The following is an 8,639-nucleotide window of genomic DNA, read 5'->3' on the forward strand; positions in this document are numbered from 1 at the left end:
CTCCACTATTATTTAACATGAATGAGAATACATATATACCAAGACTGTTATTTGCCACGAAAAAAACATTTCGCTTAGCCGCGATTCAAACCCAGATCCTCCCGATTTCCGGTCAGCTACATTACCAAGTAATTTTTTTCTAGGCGAATCTTAGACACAAGTAAAAGGAGAATTTCATATTCAAGGAAAAAGGTTGCTTCGAGGTATAATTGTTAGCATATTTGACCGGCCATCGGGGATATCCGGGTTCGAATCCCAGGTTAGTCAAATGATTTTTTCATGTCGATTATCATACTTATTTAACTATGCACTAGTGTATTTAACTATGCACTCGTGCGCGTGACTGCGTACAAAGTTGCTTTTTCGACGCAGTACTTTGTATGAGTGAGAGCAAAAAACCTTTTGCATGTGACGCAGGAGTATCCTCTTTCACAGATAACTGTAACCACTGTACGATAGGTAATATTTAGTTGCCGTTCCATGCTTAACAACTTTATTTGGTAGAATGATTAATGATTTTCAAACGCTCTACATAAAAACATATACTGAATTCAACATACAAATAAAATCCGAAAATTCAAACGTTATGGAGCGGAATTTTTCCATATTGAAACAAACACTTGCAATTTTCCACGATTATAAGAAAAGTTATTGTGACCTAGATTTCAATGATATAACAACATCTTTAACGTACAAATGGCGTGTTATTCATTCAATGTATCTTCTTGGGACTAAGTTATGTCTGATTCCGAACTAATGGATTCGACTTTGCCAATATTTGGCCCGCTTTAATTTCGTAGGGGATAAATTATTTCTAATGCCTTTACTAATTTACTTTGAAAAATTGCGAGAAATGTTCCTCCTTCCGTTAATTATGTAAAAGATAAGGAGCATACGATAGAAATTCAGGGAAAAAGGTTCTGCCCAAAATAAAAGGATAATTATGGTAAAGCTAGAGACTAAGCCGGTAGATACCGTAGTGGTACAAGTTAACATACCTACGACGGACTACTAGGATGAAGAAATTTAAGGCGTCTATGAAGATATCACCGCAGTAATCAAACAGGTAAGACGTGAAGAAAACCTTATAATTTTAGGTGATCGGAAGGAGAAGGGTTTGGGTGTCAATATTGACTGAGAAAAATAGTATTCTATGATTCGCCGACGACATAGCAATCATAGCCGAGACAGAGAAGAATTTTAAGAAGACTTTGACAAATGTAGAAAGGAAAATGGCCAGATATCAGTTGAAAATCAACAAAAGGAAGAATAAGATATTAGTATGTAGTAAAAGAGAGGAGGCTAGGACAAACATTAAGGTAAGAAATCAAAAGCTAGAAGAGATTTTCTTACCTGGGAAGCCGAATTACCACCGATGGACGAAGCAAGAAAGAAATAGTCAGTAGAATAGCGCTGGCGAAGAGGGCTTACTACAAAAAGATGAATCTTCTCACATATGAGAATACAAGCATAGAAGTAAGGAAGCAATTCATCATACGCTACATATGGAGTGTGATTCTCTAAGGAAGTGAGGCTTGGACGTTGATAGCAGCAGAGAAGTCAATGATTGGAAGCATTCGAAATGTGGTGCCACCGAAGAATGATGAAGATAAAATTGATCGAATGAGTAAGTAATGAAGGAGTGCTAAGAAAGTGGGAATTAAAATAAGTCTTCTAAAAACCTAAAAGAATTTCTTCCTTGGTTTTAGCCTCACTAAGACAAGGAATTTTAGTTAAAAATTGAAATTCACTTCCTGTCTTGTCGATTGCTTTCACAAAGTATTTCATCTGTCCTAGTTTGATGTGCAATGGTGGCAAGTGAATATTTTCTGTCGGAACCAGGGAAACATGGGCGACATTTTCATAACCATGAGTGAAGCTTTCTCGCAGAGGCCATTTCCGTAAGATGTAATGTTTTCTCGGGCAAGGCTGTTGTATTCAAGGGAGCAGCAGTATTTCGTGAAGCCTGATTGTAGTCCCGTGAGTAGAGCGACAACTTTCAGATTAGCGCAAACTTACCAATTATAATCACGATAATTAGTATTCTCAAGGATTCAACTGATATATCGATACGTCTCCTTCATATCAGCAGAGTATGCAGTTAGGATAGAAGGTAACTCATTCCCATTGGCCAACAGGACCACTTCAAAGCTTGTCTTTGACGAATCCATGAACTCTCCATTTTTCTGGGTCACATGGCATCATAATTTCTATCAACAATGCATTTAATTACAGTAAAAAAACCAAGCCTTCATCTTACGTAGAAATTAATTTCAGTGCTGGCTCTCTTGTCCTACTGGAAAAGATTTTTATGCCCTTTTGTAAGAGATTGGCATCCATATAGGCGCAACTTCGTACCATATGTTACATTAGTTTCTCCAAGTATTTGGTCAAATTACTGTAGCAAGTGGTGCAGCAAACACTTGGAGCTTAATCCTAGCCCTGACCGCCAATTTGGCAGCCAGAGAAAAATTTATAAGCAGTTTAAAGAATTAAAGAAAGAGATCATTGTTGCGATGTTTTAGTCAATTCACCGCAAACATAGCAGAAGCGATAACGATGATTTTACACACGTGTAATTTAATTACATATTAAATCACGGTAATATTCACAACTCAAACGCACATACTGACATTCACCTGGAAAAAGCCGGAGTAAAACAGTTTTTACTGTTTTGCACTATTTAAATTACTTGGAAAAAAAGGATCCTTGTCCAGAACACCGAAAGAGTTGACTCTGCGATCGCTAGAGGTATACCGAGGGAAGATGATGACAACTTCAATATACATAATTGATTTTAGAGGCTGATACTTTGCCGAATTCCATGATTCAGGAGAAAGAATACTTTTTTGATCCAATGAAATTATAAAATCTCAGTTTTACATTCTTCGTGGAACTAGAAAGTATTACTTTTCTTTTTTTAGCTGCGAAATCAAGAAAATTGCCGTCCAAGCCTGAGCGGGAAAGGCACTGCGAGGGCCAGAATAGTAAAGTGAATCTTCCGAGCTATTGCTACATATTTTAATTATTGCTGCTATGCTAAACAGCAAAATATTTTTATTAATACTGCTGTTTTTTGCTGCTTTGTATTATTATCTTTCGGGGAGGATGATGTGAAATAGAAGCTGGAAATACTTTTAAATACGTGAAAATTTGCGAAAAAATGGCAAAATTGGTCATTTTCAATGCGTTTTTACACAATTGACGGAGACTAATTCCCCTCAAATCTACATCTTTACCATTAATATTATTTTTTCAGAATTTTGCACCCCTCAAAACCCCTAGAAAAAATTTAAATGCTAAAATAATCCTTTTAATTTCTCCAAATGACCGAAAAGTGGTAAGAATTGGAGGCTCTTCCGAAAATGGTGGGTGATGGAGAAAAACAGTTAATATTCGGATTAAGGAGGTCATTTTAAAAACGAAATAGCAGGAATGGTGTCAGGGCCGATTTTCATACCGTCCAGCGATAATTTAAGCAAAGCTGATCATTTGAATCCACACCCCCTTGATAGTATTGTAAAATGATATAAAGCCAGGAAGCATTTTGTTACCACTTGAGGCAGTAATACTTGCGTCATGGATAATGGCAGAAATAAATACTACATGGATTTTATTGAAACGTAGGTATTACAACGCGGAAATGTCGGGAGTAAAGCAAAAAGGGAAGGATGTAAGACAAGGGCATACCCAGGGTCATAACTAGGGGGGGCAAGCCATAGTCTAGAAGGGGGCGCAAGCCAAGTTGTGACATTTTAGCATGGAAAAGGTGAATGAAAAAAATATTTTAAGAAAATTATAACAGCGCATAATTAGTTTCTGATATCATTTCATAGAAAAAATATTTTTATTTTAGTTAAGTACTTATCTTATACCTACGAATGCATATCATTTTTCGTGGGTTTAAAGGAAATTTGTTGAATACTTTCGTTTCAATTCAGTACCGATTTCGCTTAAGGACTTCTGCGATTTTTGCTTCTGGAGGGGGTGCAATTGCCCCCCCCCTGCCCCTCGCCTATGATGTAAGGTTCTATTTTTCTTGGGGGATATTCAGGAGGAACGTCTGCTTTGTTCTTACTCATCATCCTTACCATATTCAATCTTTTTTTGACAAAGTTCTACTGTTAAAGGTATGCTGGTACACCAACTGTCACTGGTAATATTTCTTCCTCTGCAGTCAATGTGCTCTGCTTAGCGTTTGACAATTTCATGAGGTGAATTGGATTCTTTGAAAGGGCATCTGGCTACCTGCCCATATAAATTTCAATTTTTAGGTAATATTTCCTAGCATCCACCACAGCAATGACTTCAATAACATATTTCTTTGGCTTTTTGATAGATACTGCGTTCAAGGACATCGGCCTCGAAATGGTATAAGTTGCTCAAGGATCGTGATGCACTCTGATGGTGTATTTGCAAATTCAAATTTGTTGGATATTTTATTAATGAACTCAGTAACTGCAGCTAACTAGTCACTTTTCTTACTTTCTAGTCTAGAGCTGAGGTCAAAAAAACTAATGCACCGTAGAAAAAAAATCCGATAGTTCAGTGTACGGGAAAAAATTTGATAGACTTCTTTGCTCCAAATCTCCCTAATATCAACATGGGAAATTTTATACGCACCTGAGAGAAAAAGGAGACTAATAAGAGCCAGTTATTCATCTTCACTGAACTGCTAGTATCACGATCTCTTGCATAATTTCCAGAAACCGAATTAAAGTAGAGATTTGTGATTTTCACAATTACATCTAATAATTCTGCGCAAAAAGAGGCGAAAAGCTGATGATTCATTAAACACACTTTGCACATGGGTGTATTCCAGGAAGATGAGTCATCGGCGATTTCATCAAGCCAAATTCGAGCGAATGAATTTTAATCGTCTCCACGATGGATCGGTAGCGAGAATAAATTGTAGCACTTTCGGTCGCATCGGGTCAAAACGTCGGTTGCAGCAAAACTAGGGAACACTTTGAATATTAAACGTTACTTCAGTCAGAATTACAAGAAATTAGAGACCAGAAAAACTCTAGTTCGAACGAAATCATTTTGTTAAAAAAACATCGAAGAAAAAGTCAATATTATATGCAATAAATAAAGTCAATATTATATATAATATGCAATTTATGATGTTCTTACCATATAAATCAATAAATATTAAAGATGATTGAAAATCAATTTTCGTTCATTCATTATTTGTCATATTTCTCATTAGTGTTCTCCCTGTAGCGCTATGATTACTGAATAAACATGTTTCGGAAAGTAACTGTATTGAATACACGTTTTCAAATGTACGTGGGTGGTTACTATTTCATTCATACTGAGGAATAACGTAAAAATGTAAAGTTGTACGTTAAAAAAAAGTTTCACGAAGTACGCGCATTTCGGTTAGCGTAATTGACTTTTACGATGCTTTGAAGAACACTTAACAATTTTGAGATGAGAACGTTGACCAGGGGCCTAAGTCCGTAACTTGAATTCTCCTTTCTCCGGAGAAAGTGTATTCTCCCGTAGTTTTCTCCTGACTGTAGTCCGTAACTTGGCGGAGAAAACATCAGTTCCTGGCCGCTACCGGAGAAAACTCTAATTCTCGGTATCGGATGGGAAGAGCAGATAGGTATGAAAAATATTGAATCCGAAGCCGGCGATACCGTGAAGAACCAATAGAAAAGCTTTGTTTCAAATAAAAAAACGAGAGGGAAATCAAACGATTCTCACCTGTAATAAGGGCTACTCGTTCATCATTAAAGTTAAACTTTCAAATAAAAGAAATTGATGCATCGAAATTATAATTGATAGTGGATAAATCGATTTAAATCCATCGCAGATATATTTGTTCATTAGTACACACAAAAGAGTATAATATACCATTGAAAAAGGAGAGACTAATGCGTAACACCAAAGCATTTTTATGTTTTAGATGTAGGTAATCTTGTAAACAAACGGCCGCTGTATTCATTGATGATATATACTATGGCATATTTTTTTGCAGTTCGGATGCTTTCTTTCATTGGTGAATGCATGATGAGTATGGAAAAACATAACTATCAACGTCAGTATTACATGCATTTATCCTCGAAAAGCTGAAATACACAATGTGGGAGTGGAAAAAGAAAATTGAAAAACTTTACTATGCAGAAAAGAATCGTAAATAAAATAACGTTAAGATAAATGTGTGAATGGTACATATTTATTCTTGCAAATACCTACGTGCGAGCAATTAGTAACATATGTTACAATCTCCCAAAATGTTTTAGTTTAGGAAACACAAAACAACCTGCCTCGCTACTTTTAAAAATTTCAAATACTGACAGCGTAGAATAGCGAAAACATGGGGAAAATGGTTTACTAGAGGTATATATAGAGAAAGCAAAGCAAAATTACCCTTACTTGTACATATTTATTGCTCATCATATCACATACAGCACTACAACGCACACATTTCTATCTTTTTAATACTTATAATCATTATATTCGGAATCGACTGTTTCAATAAATATCTTGGCTCACAATAAATATAAATAACTATTATGTAACACTAATAAAACATGATAATCGGTTTTCCAATCACTTTGCACACACTAAAAGAATTTGCACTCCTTGAAGTTCGAAAGGATTCTTTACACCTCACTTCCTACTCATCACACACGACTTAGAATCAGATTACGTTATTTCACATTAACATTGCGAAGACAATTAAATGAATAGGTTGAAACAAATTGCTAAACCAGTTATTGTAACACCAACAAACTTCGAATTTCACTATCACTCTCACCGTAACATGACCAAAACCGTAGCCTACGTGGGTGACTCCGAAGCTCCCGTCCAGGGCGCGTCAGTTTCTCCAAATCGCGTTACGGACTTCAGTCGGGAGAAAGATACTCTCCAGGAGAGTCAGTTTCTCCGTTACCGGGAGAAACGAGTTACGGACTTCAGTTGGATGAAACTGGAGCTTCACGAGTCTCTTTTCTCCCAACTCGGGAGAAAACGAAGTTACAGACTTAGGCCCCAGCTCTCCCCTTCGAGGAGAGTGCATAAGGGCTGCTATTCTGGATGGAATAGCATTATGCTATTCTCCGATATTGCAACCGATGTTGCTATAATATAGCGTATTGCAACGCCTATGCTATTTGGTATTCAGAACGGTTGCAATTCGTGTTTTTACTACACCGGAAGACGTAATTCTCAGAATAGCATAGGCCCGTAGCAATTCACTATTCTGAACGGCGAATTGCAACCGGTAGGCTTGCTATAATATTACGCGGTCTTCGAGGCCGAGCTATTCGGTATTGCAACCCTGAAAACGTGCGCATTGCGATGTCGAATTGGTTTTCTGAGGTTAAAGTAACATAATCAAGCATTGAAAAATGGAATAATAGCCAAAAATAAAATGTTATCTGCTTTATTTTAATTAAATAATAGTAGCATAAGTGATGAATATTTAACTAGTTAAGTGAATTGGTTAGAAATTAACATTCGAGCTTAATATATGAAGCTCAAGCTTGCTTCATCGACAGTACGAAAACAATAACAATTAATGCAAAGAATTACTACGATTAGCCCAACTTTTCCGTGTTTTATTCATATTTACAACTCATAATTTTATTTCATCACTTGACTTGCTACTAAAAATATCCTCTATGTAGGCTATCAGGTCGATTCTTGAAAATTTTCAAGCTTGTGTTAACACACTAACTCGCCAAATATAATAATAGTTATAGCTTTCAATGAAAACCATATATTACCATAATAATACCATATACTTTGATCAGCCGTTCATTTCCTCAATTGGACAGTATATACAAATACATGCAACGAGTCGAAATTATTTTCCCCACTATTCGCTACCTTCTACAATTAAAACTTAAAATTTACAAACTTATAACACGGGCAGTCGACTTGAATTACTTGCTTGAAAACAAAGGATTTCTCCGAACACCAATAAAGTTTCCGAACAAATATGATTCGCCACAAACGTTTAATGGAATATCCAAGTACATCATTAATGCAATATATATCATGTGGAATTCAATACAAATTGTTTCCTCTATAGGCAAGTAAGTTATTCACACAATTAAGTTTCAGTATATCGGCACAGTTCAGGGTCTATCGAAAATTTCAGTGAGCATATTAAAATCAGCTGATACGAAAACAATAATAAGTGACACAACAGCACTTTCCACAAGATTCACTATTGTTAGATTCACTTTTTCAGTTGTTCCATCCATCCTCAAATTCACCATCACATCCCTCTGCTTTTTCCAAATCTGCAGCTGAAATATCGATACTATTCCATCATATTACATGAAAGCACAGCGGTGACGTTGCCACTTACTTCATTTCCTAAACAGAGAATGAATACCGAAATTAGGGAGTCATATAATATAAAGCTAGTATTAGAAACGAAAGCTTCTAGTTCATACAGTAAATCTATATCGTCACGATCAAAGCAATAAAAGTTGGTACATATTTATTTTGACATGTAACGAACAGACAGACTTCGAAGCCTAAGACAATTACGAAGAAAATCAAACATATTTAGCTTTCAATGATTATTTCGCATAACATATATCTCACGATAAAGGACCGATCGGATATAGGTAAATGATTCAATATTTATGCCCGATAAATCATCATTATAA

This window comes from Ischnura elegans (assembly GCF_921293095.1).
Source record: "Ischnura elegans chromosome 13 unlocalized genomic scaffold, ioIscEleg1.1 SUPER_13_unloc_1, whole genome shotgun sequence".
Lineage (NCBI taxonomy): Eukaryota > Metazoa > Arthropoda > Insecta > Odonata > Coenagrionidae > Ischnura > Ischnura elegans.